Genomic DNA, 23,629 nt, shown 5'->3' with positions numbered 1-23,629 from the left:
CATTAGTCCAGGTGATGGTGGTCATGAGGACACACAGATGAATACAGTAGGTGTGCAGACAGCAATAAAAACTCTTCTACTTTCCAAAACTGTTAGTTATTGCTTTGGTACAATTGGAGTTAACATGTTGTTTGGTGTCTGCCTTTGTTTGGCCTTTGAAACGCCCCGTAGTTGGGATATATAAGTGGGAGGCGGTGGGCTTTTTCTTGTCTGCTGATTGGTCCTGGGACTGAGCGGGACCACACACACACACACAGAGAGATGTAGTGTGGCGGGTACCTGAACAGGGACTGTAGTGAGCCAACCAATTGATGGGAGTTTATATACGTTAAAAGGAATGAGACAGCACAGTCCTAAAGAATTTGCCAGAGGAACACTTTTACTTCATTAATCACTTCTGGACCAGAAGCAGGGTCGGATTAAGAGCATCATGGGCTTGGTGCTGAGGATTTTGAAGGGCCTTAAGGGCCGTGCCTTGGCATGCACCCAGAGGAGGAAGGGTGCAGCCATGCATGCCTAATTCAACATGGGATGCTGTCTCTGAAGCCCATAAACACATCCATGCATCGTCAACTGTCCCTCCTTGTCCGGCCTTCGTGCTGTGTGGGGAGGTTCTGAGGGAGCTGCCTGGGGAAGCGAGCATAGAAGCCAGACTTCTGTGTTTACAAGTGACAGAAGAGCGGTAACAGTGAATATGGCCAACCCGGGGCCTATATAAAGGTAGGGGCCTAGAGCTGCAGCTCCAATAGCCCCTACGTTAATCTGGCCCTGACCAGAAGGTTTTACCCCCTTAGTGACCAGGCCATTTTTTTTTTTTGCAATACAACACTCCGTTAGTTTAACTGGGTCGTGCGACACTGTACCCAAGTAAAATGGATGTCTTTTTTTCCCCCACAAATAGAGCTTTCTTTTGGTGGTATTTGATTACCTGTGCGATTTTTATATTTTGCGCTATAAACAAAAAAATAGCGACGATTCTGAAAAAAATATATATTTTTTACTTTCTGCTATAAGACATTCCCAATAAAAAAATGTAAAAATAAATTTTTTTCATCATTTTTAGGCCAATATTTATTCTGCTACATTAGTATTGATTGGTTTGCGCAAAAATTATCACTGTCTACAAACTAGGAGAAAGATTTATGTCATTTTTATTTATTTTTTTTCTACTAGTAATGGCGGCAATCAGCGATTTTTTAGCGGGACTGCGACATTGCGGCAAACAGATCGGACCCCTAACTGAAATTTTTGACACTTTTGGGGGCACCAGTGACATTACTACAGTAATCAGTGCTAAAAATATGCACTGTTACTGTACTAATGACGCTGGCAGTGAAGGGATCAACACCAGGGGCAATCAAAGGGTAAATGTGTCCCTGACACATTTATGTAACTCCTTTTTGACCGCCCGGCTCAGATGTACTGCGGCAGGCAGTCGCTCCCAGGCAAATCGCTGTACATGTACGGCGCTCGCTGTCGGGAGTCTAGGGGGTGAGAGCGCGCCGCCGGCAGCATGCTTCCGCCCCCGCTTGACAGTGGGAAAGCCGATGCGTGTGTCAAGCGGCTCCGATTGCTGCCTGACACCAACAATCGTTCCCCGCTGAGAGAGAAGGATGTACAGCTGTTGTAAACACAGCTGACCGTCCTTCTCCCTGGAATGATCACAGAGCTCATGTGATCCTGCTATATAGGATCACGGGTCTCTATGGTCATCTCAGAAGCCACGCCCCCCCTCCACAGTTAGAATCACTCCCCTGGGCTCACATTTAACCCCTTGATCACCCACAGGGTTAACCCCTTCTCTGCCAATGACATTAGTACAGTGACAGTGCATATTTTTAGCACTGATTACTGTAGTAATGTCACTGGTCCCCCAAAAGTGTTAAAAATGTCAGTTAGGGGTCAGATTTGTCTGCCGCTATGTCGCAGTCCTGCAAAAATCACAGATCGCCACCATTACTAGTAAAAAAAAAAAAAACCCAATAAAAATGACATAAATCTTTCCCGTAGTTAGTAGACGCGATAACTTTTGCGCAAACCAATCAAAATACGCTTATTGCGATTTTTTTTTACCAAAAATATGTAGCAGAAAACAAATTGGCCTAAAATGTTAAAATATTTTGATTTTTAGACTTTTTTTTGAGAATGTTATATAGCAGAATGTGAAAAATATTGTTTTTATTTTTTTTTTTCAAAATTGTTGCTCTTTTTTTGTTTATAGCGCAAGAAATATAAAATCATACAGGTGATCAAATACCACCAAAAGAAAGCTCTATTTGTGGGGAAAAAAAAAAGGACGTAAATTTTGTTCGGGTGCAGCGTCGCACGACCGTGCAATTGTCCGTTAAAATAACGCAGTGCCGAATCGCAAAATAGGTCCTGGTCAGGAAGGGGGTAAAATCTTCCAGGTGGTTAAATAGAATGTAGTATATGCCCTCCTAAAATGTTGTCACGCTATGCCTGGCCATATTTTAACATCTGTGTACTGTTTTTATACATATTCATATAAAAAAAAAGCAACTTTCTCCTGCTATGCGCCAGCCTTTGCCATGCGATATAGGGTTCCCTATATTTTATTTGCTGGTATTTGTGCGCGTGTCGCTGCACCACAAGGGTTAAGCAGCTGTGTAAACACAGGCAGACTGTGCTCATGACATACTGTGTTGGACGCAGAGCTGCGGTTAAGAAGCCCAGTACGATGGAACAGCTTTGTTTGGTCAGCCCTGCGATGCTGATGTTGATTTAGTAGGTTCTGGTCTCCCATATTTCAGCACACAATATTAAAAGTATGATAATCTAATATGGAATAGGAATAAATTTGTGCTGGAGATCTCAAATATTTTTATTTTTTGCAAGAGATTTAGGTTGAATATAAATTAATGAATATAAATGTTGAAGGTAATCAAAACACAATCAATAAAATCTCACATTAGATTTAATACATGGATGTGTGTTCAAAAGCTTTTTTAATCTTTTTAAATCTACAGTTTTCATTAAAACAATACCTGAGAATCCTGCCAAAAAAGTTGAAACATTATTTTATTGAAAAAAAAAAAAAAATGTTTTGGCGATTGTTTCTGATATACAGCGCTATGGAAAACTAAATATCATCCTGTTAGGGTTTGGATGTACCTTGGATAAAGCACTGTGTGTCCTAAACAATTAATATGTTCATTTTTATTGTTGCTGCTGATCCTCTCGCCTCTTTGAAAAGTCTGCCTTTCTACACACTATATACTCTTTTCTGCTTCAGTGCTCATTATTCCTGTGGAACAACTTCTTCATAATGACAATGGTGGACAATGTATGCACAATGCGTATTGGCATGGCCACATCAGTGAAGCAAGTTGACAATGCAGGAACATAATTGGGAGAAAGGGACAGAGCATTGTCACAGAAAGTCTCTGAACAAGGACCTTCACGGCAAGATCACAATGTATTATTTTAGTGAAAACTGAAGATTTAACCACTTGCCGACCAGTCATGTTGACTGTACTGCGGCAAAGCGGCTCGTTATCGTTGGCGAAGTAGACCTACATCACCAGACATTCCCCTCTCTCGGCGTCGCGCGCCCGCCGCCGGAGGCTCGCTCCCGCTGTATTCAGTTACAGCGGGAGTCGGGCCAGGGGAGGAGCGGCGGTGATCACCGCCGCTCTTCCCCGATCATCGGGGATCTTGTGTGGAAATCCGCCCGCTTGTGTAAACAAAGCGGGCGGATCTCCTAAGTGACAAGCAGGGTCAGATTGCAGGATTCAACATAGCCACAATGTCGCAGTCCCGCAAAAAAAATTGCAGATTCTCGCCATTACTCGTTAAAAAAAACCACCAAAAATGACAGAAATCTTTCCCTTAGTTAGTAAACGCAATAACTTTTGCGCAAACCAATCAAAATACGCTTATTGTGATTTTTTTTACCAAAAATATGTAGCAGAAAACAAATTGGCCTAAAATGATAAAAAATTTTGATTTTTACATTTTTTGGGGGGGAAATTCATATAAAAAATTGTCGCTCTTTTTTTGTTTATAGCGTAAAAAGTAAAACTCGTACAGGTGATCAAATACCACCAAAAGAAAGCTCTATTTGTGGGGAAAAAAGGGACATAAATTATATTTGGGTACAGCGTTGCACGCCCGCACACTTGTCCGTTAAAGTAACGCAGTGCCGAATCACAAAATATGGCCTGGTCAGGAATGGGGTAAAACCTTCCGGTCATAAAGCGGTTAAAAATACGCTCATTGGGAATTTTTTTGTCAAAGACATGTAACTAAATACATTTTGGCCTAAATATATGACAAAAATTTAATATATTGGATATTTTTTAACTGTCAAAGTAGAAAAATATTGTTATTTTTTCAAAATTTTCGCATTTGTTTATTAATATCGCAAAAAATAAAAAGCGTAGAGGTGATTAAATACCACCAAAAGAAAGCTCTGTTTGTGGGAAACAAAGGACATAAATTTTGTTTGGGTACGGCTTTGCATAACCGCGCAATTGTCAATTAAAGTCGCACAGTGACGAATCGCAAAAAGTGGCCTCGACGTAAGACAGCAAAATCCTCCGGTGGTAAAGTGGTTAAAAAACAAATTTTGGAATTAATATGGTAAAATTGTTATCAGTTGGATTTAAAAAACACATGTGTAGGGGGATGGGGGGTAAGGCTTCCTTTCTAGTCTCTTCTATAGATGCCCCCTGCCACATTTAGGAATTGGATTGACCTGTGCCAGGCTATTTAGTGGGTGCAGCAGAAGTTGGTATTCAGATGGAGGATGTTCGGTCATACCTGGTGCACATGTGTTGTTCTACCCCTTTGTAGGCTCCATGTAATTGGTAATATAAGATTTACCTGGATGTTAATGTTAGACCAGATAACAGGTGAGCTTCAAGTTTTTTGAACAGCCCATAGCATATAGCTTCACAAGAACCCCCCCTCTTGATTGCTTTAATAGCACAAGGTCCATATAATAGCCATTAATGCTCCTGAAGAAGCACATGGTGCGAAATGGCCGTAGAGCAGGGTTATATGCCAGAGGTCCATAAACCACCAGTCGGTTTAGTCTGGTGGCTTTATATGTAAGTGCCGTATATGTTGTTGCACTGTATGGATCTCCATTTGTGTTTTGTACATTGTTTTTAATCCTTGTGGAGGTTTTAATAAATATTACACCATGAGGAGATCTCTTTCCTCTCCTGCCTGTTAATTTGCCACTCTGGATTTAACATCTGAGGAAAGCATGTCCGATGAAGAGATAAGATCATTCCCCGCTTGATTCCTCTGGCTTCATCTCACACGCTTTCAGTTGTCCTGGCAAGACAGCATATGGATCTGGTGAGTGTTCACTTTTTACTTTGATGGAGGTCATTGTAGCCGTATTAGTGCACCTGCGAAGAGAAAGAAGATGTCACTATTGATCTGTGTTTCCTTTGTGATCAGGTTGGTTAACTGCTTCTTTAGGGCTCTTTCACACAGGTGGTCCGATCAGATCCGCCTGTCAGTTTTTTAGGCGGATCTGATCGGATGCCCCATTCAGCCCTATGGAGCAGCGGATGTCAGCGGTGACATGTCCGCTGACACCCGCTGCCATCCGCATCCGATCCTGTCCGTGAAATCGGATCGGATGGGATTGGATGAGAGCGGACAGGCGGTCCGCTCTCATCCGATTCCCCATAGAGAGCAGCGGGGGCTGTGACACCTCCCTTTCCGCACTGCAAGCAGAGACGGAGCTGTCATCTGCCGGCTCAGCGGGGATCACGGATCGATCCCCGCTGAGCAGCACGGATCCGCCTACGGAGGCGGACTGTGTGAAAGAGCCCTTAGTGCAAATAAAAAAAGTATCACGGACAGTACTCAATTGTCTCTACTTTGGTGGAGAAACACTAGCTAATGTCGGTATTGAATTTACATTGACACAGAATATCGTCTTCCACTTGGATTTATGAGTTGTTTGGTCTTATGTTCCATTGATGGACTTGATTTTTTAGACACCTTTCATATTATTGTTTAGGGCTGCAACATTTTATTTATTTATTTCACTGGTGTTTGTATGTTCACACTGTTTTGCAAGCTGCTATTTTTTATGGATTAGGCACTGACATTTTTCTTTTTATTTCATATAATAGGCATGCCAATACTTGGAAATGCTTGTGAAGTTCAGATAATTTATGTCTATACCAATAAGGTGGATGCCAGTTTATGTATTGTATAATACCAATAATTTGGAATATATCCAGTAAAGAACTCCAAAAGTCAAGCAACACCTCCTTATGCTTCAATATTGCTTGGATTGGATTAGGTTTCAAAGAGGCAGAGGAAGCACAGTATATGCCTGAGAGTGTTACAGCAGCTGGCTTGAGTTGGGGGTGGTGGTCTGGTGACAGCAGCCCTAGCAGTGGAGTCACCAGGTAGGTTCCATGGACGCATTAACTAAAATGTGTGGTCTAACGCATGGGTGCTCACCCTGTGATCCTCCAGCTGTTACAGAACTACAAGTCCCATAAGGCATTTCAAGAATGACAGTTACAAGCATGCCTCCCATAGGCTGAGGCATGATGAAGTTTTACAACAGCTGGAGGGCCACAGTTTGAGCAGCCATAGTGTAACTTTACATGGTCGTTAGATATTGCACAGGGGTCATCTATGGACCAGACCTGGAACCACGCAGGAAATGAGGCCTTGCAATGTCTAAAGCTAAGTAGACTCATAATCTGGTCTATTGTCAGGAGAATTTCTGGAACCTGTGCGTGTGTTAGAGCCAGTGGGATGAAGTTGCGCCATGCCACTCCATCCCAGCAAAGCTGTAGTTTTTAATGCCTTGGCCAGAAACAGGCTAAACAACACGCCCCTTGGGTGACCTGTTGTTGCAAAGGTGAGTCATCTTTAAAATTTAGCCTTTAAAGGGGATGTTTGATGCAATTGTTTCTTAGTATAATGTGATGATCTGTACTGTGCAAGGGGCAGCTGAGGCAGTGACCTACGATACCATATAATCTCTACTTCTACTAGCATTTTCCCTGTGGGCATAATGCCCCTCACCGTAAACCTTATCTGCTAGGCGAATATCTCTCTAGCTACTTGAATCCCCCCCCCCTCCCTCCTCTCTTTTATCCCATCCCCCCCTCTCCCCCCCCCCCTTTCAAAAATGTTGTTAAAATTGGCATCACCCATACCAACACACTTCTTTTCCATTACTGTTACCGCTAACCTTGAAGTTCCCCGAGACTACTAGCGGGCCTGTATTTTATGACCGATTGTCATAGTTTGTATTGCCGATGTCTTTTGTACTTTCATATTTGGTTGCTTTACCCATTTGTTGTACAAAGTTAAACTTCAATAAAATGTTAAAAAAAAAAAAAATTAGCCTTTAACCACTTGCCGACCGCCGCAAGTACATATACTGTACATATACTGCGGCGGTCAGCCCCTCACAGGCAAAGTGACGTACTGTACGTCACTAGCCTGTGAAGCTCTGGGGAGCGAGTGCGCGCCGCCGGAGGCGCGCTCCCGCGCGGTCACGAAAACCCCCCCCCCCGCGTGCGTGAGTGGCAGACCCGATGTCCGCCGCTCACTCACGATCGTCCGTGACAGCGGGAGAAAGGCAGGCGGCTAGTGTAAACAAGCCGCCTGTCCATCTCCCCTGTGTAGGAACAGTAATCATACGGTTCTACTATGTAGGACCGTTGATCATTGTTCCTACACCTCAAGCCACAGCCAATCACAGTTAGAATCACGCCCCTAGGGACACACATAACCCCTCCCTCTCAAATAAAGTTAACCCCTTCACTACCAGTGTCATTTTTACAGTAACAGTGCATATGTATAGCACTGATTACTGCAGTAATGTCACTGGTAACCCCAAAAGTGTCAAAAATGTCAGTCAAGGGTCCGATCTGTCCTCCCCAATGTCACAGTCCCGCAAAAAAAATTGCAGATCGCCGCCATTACGCGTTAAAAAAAAAAAACAACAAAAATGACAAAAATCTTTCCCTTTGTAAGTAAACGCGATAACTTTTGCGCAAACCAATCAAAATACACTTTTTGCGATTTTTTTTTACCAAACATATGTAGCATAAAACAAATTGTCAGAGAATGTTAAAAAATTTAGATTTTTACATTTTTTTTGGGAATTTCATATAAAAAATGTGAAAAATATTGTTATTTTTGCAAAATTTAAACTCTTTTTTTGTTTATAGCGCATGATCAAAAAATCGCACAGGTGATCAAATACCACCAAAAGAAAGCTCTGTTTGTGGGAAAAAAAGGACATCAAATTAGTTTAGGTACAGCGTCGCACGACCGCGCAATTGTCCGTTAAAGTCACGCAGTGCCGAATCGCAAAATACCCCCTGGTCAGGAAGGGGGTAAAATCTTCCGGGGCTTAAGTGGTTAAATAGAGAGTCACAGTGCTCCTCAGAAGACACTATGGTTCCTATTCATTGAAAAAAGAGAAACATGAATACCCATAAAGTATATAAAACCTAAATGCTAACATATGTCTTGTAAATGTATCTGTGCAAGATTTTGTTTTTACTGGAGGGAATAAATGTTTTTCTTTGATAGGGTGAAAACATTATCCACCAGCTTAGAATGCCACAAAAGCATTGTCATGTTACAATGTAAACTACAAGATGGTGTGCTTTTATCCAATCTGGTGCAATGACTGCCCCCTGCTGATTAGCTGACAGCTGCTCTGACCATTCAGCAGCCATGACTGGGACTTCCTGTAACTGTAACTGCCAGTTTGGCTGGACAGCTTGGCTGGTAAAGGATGTGGACAATTGAATTTACTGGCACAATTAACAGACTGCATCATACAGAACATGCCATTGATGATTCTGGCCATACCATGTTTCCCCGAAAATAAGTCCTACCCGGCAAATAAGACCTAGCATTATTTTTGGGGATGTCTGCAATAAAAGCCCCACCCCAAAAATAGGCCCTAGTTAAAGTCGTTGTAAAAACATGTAATCCGTTTTGTAAAACTTTTATATAATGTGCAGTGTGTCTCCTTTTGTAACATTATTGTGGAAAATAGCTTATTTACAGTGCCACTGGGCGCTCACGTGACCCGCCAGAGATCTCTCCTCCTGGCTGACATCAGCAGCCCCTCCCTCTGCAGTGCTCGGAGCAGGAAAGAAGTGCTCCAGGCGGGTCACATGAGCGCCCAGTGGCGCTGTAAATAAGGTATTTTCCACAATAAAGTTACCAAAAGAAACACACTGCACATTATATAATCTTTTTACATAACGAATTACATAATTTTACAATGCGTTAACCAAGGTTTATTTTTGGGATTACAGAATGTCATAATGCTGACTGAGCTGAGAAGAGGAGAGAAGAGAGGGGACACAGGAACTTTTTTAAAAGCATTTTATTGTTTTAGTCCAAGTTTTTTAGAACATAGAGAGGAGCAAATGACACAGAACAAGCCTGTGCTGTCTATCATGGTTTAAAGGACCAGGATATCATTTTTTTTTTTTTTTTTTTTTTTTAGGGTTACAACCACTTTAGGATCATCATGACTAAATGACTGTATTTGAATAAATGTAGAATATTGTACATACTCTAAATAAACAAGACATACCCTGAAAAAAGCGCTAGTGTGTTTTTTTGTAGCCAAAATTAAAGATGCATTAAGATAAAAAGCCTTCTGTGTGTAGCAGCCTCCCCAGCATCCCCGATTACTGAGCCCCATCTCTGTCCAGCGATGTCCACGAGTCCCTCCACTGCTCGAGAGTCTCCCTCCTGATTGACTGAGACACAGCTGCGGTGCCATTTGCTCCCTTTGCTGTCAATCAAAGTCTGTTAGCCAATCAGAAGAGAGAGGGGGCAGGGCTGAACCGAAGCTCCATGTCTGAATAGACACACGGAGCTGCAGCTCGGCTCGGGTACCCCCCTAGCAAGCTGCTTGTTGTGGGGGCACTCGACAGGAGGGAGGGGCCAGGAGCTCCAGTCAAGGACCCAAGAAGAGGAGGATCTGGGCTGCTCTTTGCAAAAACCACTTTACAGAGCAGGTAAGAATAATATGTTTGTTACTTAAAAAAAAAAGACTTTACAATCACTTTAATATAAGACCCAGTCTTATTTTCTGGGAAACAAGGTAGTTACACTTTAAAGTTGTAACTACTTTAGACTGCTGGAAAAAAAAAAAAAACCTGCAAGACAATAGCATAATGTGCTAGTATGCATCGCACACTTACCTATAACAAAGCCCCCGCAGTGGCGCCCGGTCACCGCTGAGGCTGACATGTTCCCCTGGCGTTTCTTCTGGGTTCGCGGGTTCCGAGGCTGTGAGTGGCCGGGGCCACAATGACATACTCCTGCGTATGAGCGCGGAAGCCCTCCGTTCCGGCAAGAAGCTCTGAAGTTCTGGCACAATATGCCGGACCTTCGGCGCGCTGATGTCAGAAGCTGCATGCAGGGTGAATATCTCCTAAACCATGTAGGTTTAGGAGATTTTCATTTTACCTGCAGGTAAGCCTTATTATAGGCTTACCTGTGGGTAAAAATCACCAAACGGGCTATACAACCGCTTTAATAACAAAGTATCTCGGATCAAGCATTTAACATTTCTTTAATGAACTGAATATCTTTAATGAATTTTCCGTTTCAAAGGAAACATAAAGAGACAGGTATCGGGTATAGCCAGTAAAATGTAGCACTTGTATGAGATTCCATCAGTAAAATTGAGGCAAAAACAACATGATTTCCATCATGGAAAAGAGGTCAGTATGAAACTGTGCATCCATGATCCTTAGAACTCCTCCACAACATTGGCAGTACCCCGGTTAATCCAGATGCACTCCAACCCTCCGGTAAAATAATAAACAATGGTATAATGGAAGGGAAAAAGCTTGGATAGTAAAGCTATTTATTTAACCACTTCCACTATGCCCCTGGAACATATACTGCGGCAGGGTGGCCCTTCAAGGTAAAATCATGTACCTGTTCCTCATTTTGATTACTGGGTCTGGGGCATGCATGCGCGCCACCGCCAACCCACTCCCACTGTGATCGGGACACAGCGGGAGCCAATCAGCAGGTCAGGAGGACCCAATTTTCGCCGGCACCCTGCGATCATTCCAAGAACATGGATCTCTGTCTTCCCCCAGTCAAAGCATCCCCCACACAGTTCTCAAGCACCCCCAGGGAACACATTTAACCCTTTGATTGCCCCTGACGTTAACCCCTTCCCTGTCAATAGTACAGTGACAATGCATTTTTTTAGCACTGATCACTGTAGTAGTGTCACTGGTCCCCAAAAAGTGTCCGCCGCAATGTCACAGTCCTGCTAAAAATCACTGATCGCCCCCATTACTAGTAAAAAAAAAAATGTAAAAATAAAATTCCATAAGTATATCATATAGTTTGTAGACGTTAAAACTTCTGCGCAAACAAATTAATATACAATTATTGGGATTTTTTTTTAACAAAAACATGTAGCAGAATACATATTGGCCTAAATTAATAAAGAAATTAGATTTTTTTTACATTTTGTTTATTGGATATGTTTTAAAGCAGAATGTAAAAAATATATATACATTTTTTTCAAAATTGTCGGTATTTTTTTGCTTATATCGCAAAAAATAAAAACCACAGTGGTGATAAAATACCACCAAAAGAACACTCTATTTGTGGGGAAAAAAAGGACATTAATTTTATTTGGGCAGAGCGTCGCAATTGTCAGGTAAAATAATGCAGTGCATTCCATAAAAAAAGCTGTCAACTTGCAAGAAGTACAGCGTATAACACAGCATGTGGCACACCTCTGGTCTATGCCCAATGTATTCTGTACAAGGTGTCGGGGGCCTCCCTGGAGACCAGAAGCGATGCCACATGCTAAGTTATGCAGTATGCTGCATTTCTTGTGTCCTTTTTCTGTTAACAGCTTCTCATTAGGAAACAGACTTAATAAGAATTAGCTATATGGGATACTATTGATTACTATTCTTCGCTGGGTAAAAGTGAATATGTTTATAAATTTATGTGCAGATTTACCTGGGAGAATTGTATTCAAACCATAAAGACATGCCCAGAGCTTGAAGGAAATGATAAGCATAGGGCAGATATGACAGGATGGAAGGAAAACCAGGCAGCAGTGTTAAATTAGTTGTTGGGATATGAGGGGTCAGGACTCTTACCTTATTTGCCGAGCAGACGAGGTGATGGGGAGGAGCATGAGAGAGAGCTGTTGGAGGGGAGGAGTGAAGGGACTTCACTCGCAGACTGGAGATCATAAGAGAAACGTCTGTCTGGCCATCTCCTGCATTTTGTGCCTGTTGAGAGAGAACAATGAGTGAGTTGGAGCTTCTATTAAATCAGCTCAGAGCTGCTGCTGCTGCTGCTATACATGGCCCTGAATTGGTACAGAGCCAGGTAGCAGGTTCACTGCCAGGGGTTCAGGATTGTGGAATTCTCTACCAAAAGAGGTGGTTTCTGCGGGTAGTATGGTGGCTTTCAAAAGACTCTTAGACTTACATCTCAAGGATCAGGACATTAAGGGCTATGTGAGATGATTACAGCCACACACACCTACACAGGTTGAACTGGATGGACTATTGTCTTTATTCAACCTCACCTACTATGTAACTATGTAACTATGTAAGGAAGGACCCCCCTCAGCTTGGGCCTGCCACCACACGGGCTTGGAAGTCTTGGCCTCCGGTGTGCCCTTGCCCAGAGGACCCTACAGGCCCTCCTGCTAAGCAACTGCCTGCTACAGTGGGTGGTGGTCCTGGGAGGAATCCCCATCCAAGGCAGAGCCCAAAGGAGAGAGAAGCTCACCATGCTGCAGTCATGGTCCCCTCATCTGTAGTCCAGTCCCAGGTGCTGGCGGCTGGCACTGCTGGCGATGAGCCGGTCGGCATGTCAGCTCGGTGGGGAATAGTCTGTCTGTGGGTGCGGCCTGTGGCCCTCATTCTGCAGGAGCACAGCGGCATGGGGTATCCAGCTCCTCTGCTGGGGGAGTACAGTGGTCGAGGGGAATGCCTTACAGGTCCAGATTGGGGCCTGTGCAGGCTGAAAGAGAAGCCGGTGCCGGCTAATGACATCAACAGAGGGTGACAGAACTGCTGCGGACAGTTATTAAGCTCTTAGGGTACCCCAGCACAGGAGCAGCACATGCAGTGTCCAGGATGAGGAGATGGTCAGCTGGCAGAGGACAGCAGCCCCATGGACAGGCAGAGGTCCACTATAAGGGGGAAGTCAGCGGCTCTGAGGACGGGGAACTGGAGATGGAGACCTTGGTGGCAACGGGGGCATCCGGAATGACAGCTGGTGTGCCTTTCTTCCCAATGCAGCCCAGTGAGTGTACTGTTTCTGATTTGTCTATTTTTTCTTCTGTTGTCTTGGGGGGGCTGGGGCTGGAGGCCATGGGACCTAAGAGCAGGTGGAAGGTTCAGGTCAGGCTGGCAGGGGCCTCTGGAATATTCTGTGGGACTTGCTGCAGATATTGGAAGCAGGAATGACGAGGGACTCCCCAACAGTATTGCTGTGGGCTCTCCTCAGGAAAGGGAGATGTTTTCTGGTGGCATTTGTGCCCCTTCAAGAGCTCGCTCAATGATGCCAGCAGTGGACGTCGCGGGCACACAAATAGACAGGGGCATGGTGGTAGCTGTAACGATCACCACTGAGACTTCGACGGATGGAGACAAGGAAGTATAAAAAGTGCGGTTATGTATGCTTCAAGGGACCGTTGGAGGCACACCTTAAAGCTGAAGTTCATGAAAAAATTTGGAAGATTGAGTATGTGAAAATATTTTCCCTTCTCCCACGCAAAAAAATGTTACTTCACGTTAGACCGGACGAAAGTCAGAAGAAGGATGAGGAGAAGAGGAGGTATCGGCTTATTCCTCTGAAATTTGCCAATTGGTTGCAAGCATTTGCGATTTTTGTTAGCGTGATTGGGGAAAAAGCACTGGACAACTGTTCAGCCCTGTTTTGCTACTTGGAAGCCATCAGTGAGGCTCACAGGGTATACAGGGGGCTGGCATTGATCCGCTAAGAGAAACAGTTTTGTCAATGAAAAGCCACCCCCAACCCCCCTCCATACGCTGGAATCACAAAGATATCAGCCTCTAGATGAAGTTGATGACTTCTTCCAGTGCTGGGGGGTCAGTTTTTTCCTGGAGGGGGGGGTCGGTGGTGCCTCCACCTCTAAATTACCAGCCCCTGGAAGGAAGAGGATTTGTTGGCAGTTTAATGAAGAAACGTGTCGGTTCGGAAGCGCCTGCTGCTTCAAACACGAATGTTCAGGCTGCGGAGGAAATCATTCCCTCATTCGCGTTTTAGACAAGGAAAGGGTGTGTCAGCGACAATTCTGGAAAAAGGGATGACGCCAGTGAGACTGAAAAGGATGCATCCCAAGTTTGTTGCGGGAGGTCCTTCCCGATTCCAATCATTTACGTTCGGCGCTACTTAATCTGTCGGTTGTGTCAAATAAGCTGCTGAAAAAAGGGACCTTGGGTCCTATGAGTAAAGGAAGGGAAAGCGCCTCTGTGAGTGTAATAAAAGTGTTTAATACAATATAAAACGTAGCAACTTACATAGCAGTAAGTGGATTCAAGTGTCCAGCTCGTCCTGCTCCGGCGGCAGATGGACTGTGTGCGGCATCCAGATGGTGTCCTGCAGCTCTGGAGGGCTTCGGAGGCCCGCTCTGAAGTCTTCTGGGTTGCGGTGCACAGGATGGGAAAGCTGTTGCGCCGGCCGGCGGGAGCGTCTGACGTCACTGGCAGAAGAGGGCAGTGTGGGCAGTCTGGGTTAACAACGCGGACATGCGCACTCCTTTATCAAGTGTCCAGAGGAGAAAAAGCAACCAGCCTATATAGCCCACAGGGAGGGACGTGTGTCATATTTAAAGCGGCAATGCAAAGAGAAAATAAAAGCGGCAATACAGTATGCGGTAAGAAAGATTCTGCTGATCTATGTGACCAATGCAAACAGATACAGAGGGGCAAGAATTGGGATAGAAGCACATATGGACAATAGTGACAATTTAGCAAAAAAGACAGTTATGGGTACAATCTGAATGAGCTAAAATTAATTATATATATGTGTGATGGCAAGGTATACAATCAAAACATCAAGGAGACATCGGATGGAAAAATGGCTGTGTGGTGTGGATGTGGGTACAGGGATTGTGGTAATAAGAATTATAATCCAGAACATGATATGGACAGTGATGAGGTTAATTATAATCCAAAATGGTGATAGTTTTGACTAGGGATGCAGAGATGAAAATAGTTAAGATCATAATGCAAAATGGAAGTTGGTAATGAAGATCATGAAACGGGGCATAATGGAGGTAATTTTAGGAGTCGTTTTCCCCAGGGTGGATGAGTGGGACTAGATGGTTGGTTCTAAAACCATATGGGTAGATAAATTGCTGTAACTGATTAAGGGGGTGGAATATGAATAGTGGGGGGTGGCGGAAATTGGAAATGGGGGGGAGGGGGGGAGGGAAGAGGAGAAAGTAAGGGGGGAAAAATGGGGGAGGGGGGAAGGAGAGGAGGAGGGAAGGGCAAAGAAAGGGGAGGGGGGGTTGGTGGGGTGAGGAAAGGAATGGGGGGGGAGGAAAATGGGGGGGAGGGGGGGGGTTGATACTTACTGGGAAGTCCTGGTGACATGGACAACTATGATATACAGTATGAAAAACCTGAAAATGGTAACAAAGAAGCGTTAGAGAAGGAAATGATAACGGGATGTTATAGTAGGGCTACAAGATGGTATTAATATCTAGTTCCTCATTTAAACCATTGGGGCTGAGGCTATCTAGGGTGTAGATCCAGAACGTTTCTCTCTCACATACTAGTAAGAAACGCTCTGCTGCTGGTATGTTATTGGGTATGGATTCGAGGATCCAAACCCGTAGACATGCCGTAGATTGTTTATGAAATTCAAGGAAGTGCCGGGGGACGCTGTGTAGGTCACAGCCAGTTTCGATAAAGCAGAAGAGGGCAGTGTGGGCAGTCTGGGCTCACAACGCGGACATGCGCACTCCTTTATCAAGTGTCCAGAGGAGAAAAAGCAACCAGCCTATATAGCCCACAGGGAGGAACGTGTGCCATATTTAAAGCGGCGATGCAAAGAGAAAATAAAAGCAGCAATACAGTATGCGGTAAGAAAGATTCTGCTGATCTATGTGACCAATGCAAACAGATGCAAAGGGGCAAGAATTGGGATAGAAGCACATGTGGACGATAGTGACAATTTAGCAAAAAAGACAGTTATGGGTACAATCTGAATGAGCTAAAATTAATTATATATGTGTGTGATGGCAAGGTATACAATCAAAACATCAAGGAGACATCGGATGGTAAAATTGTCAAAAAGAAGAAAAATGGCTGTGTGGTGCAGATGTGGGTACAGGGATTGTGGTAATAAGAAACCACAAGGAAGTGCCGGGGGACGCTGTGTAGGTCACAGCCAGTTTCGATAAAGCGTCTGTGTTTACCGAACCGCTGTCTTAGGGGACAGATGGTACGTCCTACGTATAGGAGTGGACATGGGCAAGAGAGGCAATAAATTACGTGGTCGGTGGAACAATTGTGAAAATCATCAAAGGTATATGTTTTACCTTTGTGAGTGAATGTTTTCTGACCATGTTGCACAAAAGCACAGGTCTTGCAAAGGGCTTTTTTGCACTGGTACATCCCCTTGAGGGGTACGAGGCGGAGGGGGTTAGATGTGGGTTTTTTGAGTTTACTGGGGGCAATTTTGTTCTTGAGGGAGGGGGCCCTACGGTAAGTGATACAGGGTTTGTCTAGGATATTAGCAGAGAGAAGAGGATCCTGTTTAGGAATACACCAGTGTTTGGAGATGATACTTTCCATCTTTTTATGTCGTCTTTGAAATCTGGTGATGAACCGGATGGTGGATTCGGACGTGCGATTATCTTTTATTACACTCATAGAGGCGCTTTCCCTTCCTTTACTTTCTACTAAAGTTGGCTTCACTCCTCCGGTCAGCAGCCCTGAGTGTACAACCATCGATCCATCCATCCATCCCTGGATTCACCCTGGACCAGCTCATCCTCCATTGGATTTCAGGTTGTTCCATCAATTTCCTTTTCAGGGACTAGCACACGGACTAGCACACGGACTCTCCTCCCCCCTTGTGCCAATGCTCTCATGATTCACTATTCTGGCTCACTACATGACGCCTGCTGTATTCTGGTTATATACTCCCTGCCACCCCATCCCCGTTTGCAGCTACATCCTCACAGCAGTACCTTTGAGCGCCATTACCGTCCAGTGTTTTTTATGGGTCCTATGAGTGGCCCATTTCCTTTCCCGTCTCTTCCACAGCTTATAGTTTCCCCATTGGGCGTAGTTCCGAAGAAGGAGCCAAGAAAATTTCGGATGATTCATCATTTCTGGTATCCAAAAGGAGGCTCAGTGAATGAAGGTATCGGCCCGCTGGAATGTGCAGTTACCTACACTTAATTTGACGCAGCTGTTTCCTGGGTATGTAGATATGTCCAGGGCTTGCTCATGGCAAAATCTGATGTTGAATCAGCATTCCGGCTGCTCCCAGTCCATCTTCAGAGTTTCTATTTGCTTGGATGCTGTTGGCAAGGTTCTTACTTTGAAGATCGTTGCTTGCCGATGGGTTCTATCTCGTGTGCCCTGTTTGAAATGTTTAGTTTGTTCCTTGAGTGGACGGTTAGGGGGGTCTCGGGGGTGAACTCAGTCATCCACTATCTGGATGATTTTTTTGTGCATTGGATCACCAGAGTCAAGGACTTGTGAGATCCTGCTGGGGACATTGCAACATCTTGCGGAATGTTTCGGCATTCCTTTTGCACCGGACAAGACGGAAGGCCCTGGCAACGGAAAGGGTTTTTTCTCAGAATAACCATTGATTCAGTGACCATGGAATGCAGATTGCCTATGGATAAATTGTTGGCTCTGTGAACGGAAGTAGGACAAGCATGCTGATGACCCCGGGCCATTATGTGTGCCTTTCCATGGGGCTCAAGGCCGACCTGTGTATTTGGGATATTTTTCTTGAATCTTTTAACGACCATTTTATGGCTGGAGGGTCCGGTCAGCAATGTGGATCTGGTCCTGTTCACAATAGCGGTAGGTTCAGTGGGATATGGAGCTTATTTTCAGGGGCGTTGGAGTACTGAGAAACGGCCTGAGGAGTGGCACATCACTGGATTTTTGAGGAACCTGGTGTTACTCAAGCAATTTCCCATTGTCTTGGCAGTAGAACCTTGTGGGGAGGCTTTTAAGAACAAAAAAGTGTGATTCAATTGTGATAATATGTGCGTGGTTTTAGCAATTAATAACATCTCAGCTTCTATCCCACCGGTGGTTAGACTCTTGTTTTATTTAGTTTTGAGTTGTTTGCAATTCATTACGTTTATTTATGCTGTTCACTGTAATGTTCATGCGTTTTTGTTAGTGGATGGATTTACAGCTGCAGAATTATTACACTCAGTAGCCTTGTAGAGAATCTGTTGAACAAACATATCCAACTCTCAGGACTTCATCACCGTGTACAGCCTGTTATATACTATATATATATTAATAGATGTTTAATGGAGGGATAGAGTATATGAGGATATATAGATGAGAGACAGGCTATTGTATGGTGAGCACTAGAAGTAGTATTAGGAGAGTTGCAGGTGATGGTAAAGCAGATAGGTTCTGATGTCAAGTATAGTGCAGATGGTAAGAGGACACAGATGGAGTATACTTAGACAGAGTAACCTAGTGCAAGGATAGTTGAAGGTAGTCCCAAGAGCTAACAGTCTATGCAGATGATAGTGAATAGATAGATACAGATAGTCTTGGTAATTGCAGTAGATGACAGTAGGAGATTGGCTAGCAAGAATCCCCTGCGGGGTACTTATCACTTAGATAGGTTTAGGAATAACAGTGTCCATTGGAGAGGGGTGATCCCGTAGCGAGATACGGATCACCAGCGAGGTTTCCGGCTTCAGTTCAGCAAGGGAGAAATGTCAGCAGCTCCGACTTCACAGGCGTAGGTGCGATGAACATGTGGGTTTGAAGGAGCGATGAGTGAGAGCAAACCGGCGATTGAAATAGCCGCTCATAGCGGCGCTCGGCAATGATGTCATCCGGTCTTAAATGTATATGCGTCCCTTGTTACACAAGATGGGACGCAATTAGGAGAGGAGAAATATGGAGACAAGGGTACCAGAGGTACCAGAACATTACATTCACATCCCGGGAGCTACCAAAAAATTAGCAGACGTTTTATCTCGTTTTCAGCAGGACAAGTTTTGCGTGTTAGCACCAAAGGCGAAGCAACATGGGGTGAATTGTCCTTGGCGTCTATGGAGGATTGCATTGGAGTCGCCGCTGGACTGATAAAGAACTCGCTCATCATGGCAACATGGTTGTCCTATTCCAAAGCATGGAAGGAATGGTTCTCTTTATTAAAGCAGGTAGGTGAGGAGAATTGTGGGGTGGACCTTTCATCTTTGGTGCTATATTTCATTTGCTATAATCCTACGCAGGGTACCTCAGTGTCCATGGGGGATCGAAAATTGTCAGAATTTGTGTTTTTATTCAAGTTGGCAGTTATCATAGATTTCACCAAGTCTTTTGTGTCGCGTCAGGCGCTTAAGGGTTGCCAGAGTGGAAGGCGTAGTTGTGGTTCTAGGCAAACAGTTTCCTTTTCAGTACTGAGTTCAGTGCTGGACCGTTTGCCTATGGTTTGTTCATCACCTTATGAGGTGACTTTGTTTCGGGGCGCTTTCTTGGTGGCCTTTTTTGGGTGCTTTCCAGATTATCAAACTGGTTAGCCCATCCAGAAGAGTTCTGGGGGGGATGTCGGTGCGGAATGCTATGTGTTTTGCCTCGAAGGTACTGCTCTGGATTAGGCGATCCAAGACTTACCAGAGAGGCAAGGCAGTGCAGGTTGACTTGTTTAGGGGCAATAGCACTCAGCTTTGTCTTAGCAATGAAACAATTTTTGAATGTGCGGCCCAGAGAAGAGAGTGCCTTGTTCATCCACCCAGATGGTTAATTTCTGTCAAAGTTTCAATTCCTTGGGGTTTTCTGTAAGTGTCTATCAGAGACAGGTTGGTTGCTGGAGATTGTTCTTCCCATTCTTTCTACACAGGGGCAGCAACTGAGGCATCATGGTGGGGTCTTAATAAGTGATGGTGAAACTAATAGGCAGGTGGGAGTCCAAGAGATACAAAATATATGTGCGGCCTCACCTGCTTTAGTTTATCAGTGATGGATGGTGTGTTTCCTCCTGTCTGTTTTTCCTGTCATTCTGTGTATTAATTATGTTGGGGTTTTTTTGCCCGAACCTCCGGTACAGTTGGTACATGGTCATCTTTATGTCTTTACCAATTTTCCCCGGTGTCTCATCTGGATTCTGGGGCACTCTTATGTGTTCTGGGGGGTAAAGAGGGTGGCGGTGAGGCCCAATGGATGGCAGTTGGGAGTTTTAAGAGAGGAGGGCTTTGTTAGATGGATTGGGGTGCCAGGGATACTCTGGCAGAGGGTCTTACCTGAGGTTCACCGATTTGCTCGGCTAGACAGACCGCCAGATGTTTTGGTCTTACATGCTGGTGGGAACGAACTAGGTCTGCGTTTCATGAGGGAACCGATTAGGGATGTGAAACTGGACTTCCTGCAACTTAGGTCTTCCTTCCCTGACACGATCAAACGTTGTATTCAATTGTTATTGTTCTGACTGATCCTTTTTCTTCTCAATGCCTTTTGCCTGTTTTGTAAACAATACTGTTGCCATGGTATTGCTTGTTGAGGCCGATACAGGTGGTGCCAGCGTTTTTTCCCATGTCGTCTTGACCGTGCCCCTGGCGGAGGTCGGTGGAAGTGTTCCACCCCGCACACGTGGGCCGCCAGTCTGTGGATGACACTGGGGGCCGAAGGGCATGAGTAGCCGGGCTGACCAGCTTCTCCCGGTCGCCATGGCCACCCTCCGTGCGTCGGTGGGCGTTCGATGCACGCCCCGGCCCCTAGCACGCCACTACCTGGGAATGTATGAGGATGACGATGGCCCTACTGTTTCTGTGTTAAAAGACCCCTGAAGAAGACTATGACATTGCACTACATCGAAACGCGTTGGGTCTCCACAGCCCAATAGAGATTATCACACTCCAAACTGGTCATGTCTGTTATAAGTTGCTAAGATTTTATTTTTGTATCACATGAATGTGTACCTACCCTTTCGGAACTCCCCGTTACTTTTGTTATTTTGTACTAATAAAATTATATTATTTTACTTTTTTTTATTAAGGATACAGAGCCAGGATTCATAGATAATACCACTAACTTTGGGGTCTTGAGGACTACTTTTGTGGTCACTCATGTGTATGTACTAAAGACTATATCCCAAAAACATTTTAATTGAAGCCAGTCCCACCAGATATGAGACATCGTGCCTGGGTGGGATAGGCAGCGCTAGCAGATTCCACGATATTAAGGATATTGTGCAATGAATATGAACATTGTTAGCATCTGGTAAGGATTTTAAAATTGTGCTCTTGCACCATACTGGCTACCGAGAGTTTATATGTTAATTTGCAAGACTTGGATTTATCCTCCTACTCCACCCGGAGCTTTTTCCCACTCCAAAAAGTATTAGGAGGTCGAGGGGTTTATGGTAAATGGAATATAAAAGAAGAAGAATCAAAATGTCAGGAAAGGAGCATTCCTATGCACAGGAGAATGATCTGTGGCCAAATCACAGGTGCGCATGCATGTGCACAGTGGCAGCACGTGTGCAAAAGGGTGTGTGAACGCACACAAACGCCAGGCAAGCTTTTTAAACTGCACTAGGGCCTGGTTTTTGTGCCGTTTGGTCTATTGATTCCTGAAGTATCTGAGTATCTGTTTTTGTATTTCTTATCCTTTGCTGAACTGATCCTGTTTCTGACTTCACTTGAACTCTACCTGCACCATCCCCTGGCTTGCCTCTGGATTTCGCTTCTTTCTCATCCCTCCACTCATTTGCCTTAACATTACTGATCTTGGCCTGATCCCTGACTATTCACCTGCCTGTTGTCTGAACCTGATCTGCTCACTTGTTGCTGACCCAGACTGTCTGACCCTGCCTTGTGTCTGAACCACACTGCACCTGCTGTTTTTGCTCTTACCAGATAGTGTAGACCATAAATTATAATGGTCATAAATGCACAAAATAACCCAGCATCCGAGATAGGCTGTGGTTGCTCAGCAGCAGCTCTAAATGGATCGGGAATTAAAAAAAAGAACAAGGACAGTGAAGCCTGCCAACATTTACACATTTTCGTCATCGTTGACGTCTTCCCAGGGGGAGGCCGAACATCAGATACCAAGCGTCAGGTATCTGATGTTCAGCCTGCCCCTGGAAAGACGTCACTGATGATGAAAGGTGTCAGAATTGGCTGTTACTAAAGACGCTTGCTTAGCTGACAGTCTGCTGGTTTTTGACTCGTTTGTGCCTGTTTACAACTTATCAAAGGTACTTCTTACATATTTTAATAAAAGAACTTAAATGTCATTTTTTTTATTTTTTTTTTTTATTCCTAATCCATTTAGAGCTGCTGCTGAGCAGCCACCGCCTATCTTGGATGCCGGGTTATTTTGAGCTTTTATGCCCATTATAATTTAAGATCCACACTATCTGGTAAGAGGCGTATGATAAGTGTTGGTGCTTGGTGGTGGATTTCATCAATCAACATTTCCTATACACCTTTTTGCACTTTATGTTTATTATTGGAAAGGACTTTTTCATTGAAAGGACTTTTTTATGTTTACCTAACACTGGATTTTGTACCTATTTCGTTATATCACTTTCATAGGATTGATTTTTTTCTACATTTTTTAATGATATATTTTGCTCACATTTTATTCACATCATGTTTAATTGTTTTCATGCAACATTTTTTTTACATATGATTATTCATGATTGCACTATTAGGATTTAGTGCCGCTTATTTATATACAAATAATTACATGCATGGGGTACAAGAGTATAAAGAGATAAAAAGTTTTGCAACTTCAGATGGGCTGTAACTTTTACAAAATGGCACACTAAGGGTAACTTTAGTATCAGTAATGGCAGTTACCCCAGTATGAGAAAAGAAAAAACCTTCACAACATAGCCTGCTGGCAGTAGTTTTGGTTAGTCTACCATATGTTGACAGTCTGCTGTCTATGTAGAAGAGTTAACAATGCAACAATCTAGTACATTATAGGCAAACTTTAGATTGTTCATGTTCATTAGGTGCCAAGTTGTTGTTTCTTATTTATAGAGCTTTGAGATGGAACACTGACAGCCTTTGATATTCATGTCTGCAAAGAATACATATTAATGAATTTCAGGCATCAGGCAAAGGCTGGAAAGGGGAAATTGCCTTTGCTATAAACAGTCAGGTTTACTGCCCCTTTGAAATTGATATTGGAGGCCTTGTAAAAGAAAATAAATACATAAAATATAACAGCTTATTTTCAGATGTCTGGTATTAACAGTGCACACATATCTTTCTGGAGTGCAGTCATTTCTTATTTATTACTGCGATTGATATGAAAGAAGAATGGTATGGAGAACAGATTTTTATTGTGGATTTAGCTAGTGAACCATAAAGAAGGTGAGCTTTGAGTTGCTTTTTTCTTTTACCAATAAAATCTTGCAGAGC

Source organism: Pelophylax lessonae (assembly GCF_965119305.1).
Source record: "Pelophylax lessonae genome assembly, chromosome: 1".
Lineage (NCBI taxonomy): Eukaryota > Metazoa > Chordata > Amphibia > Anura > Ranidae > Pelophylax > Pelophylax lessonae.
The sequence above is the reverse complement of the archived record's forward strand: the minus strand, read 5'-3'. Positions refer to the sequence as shown.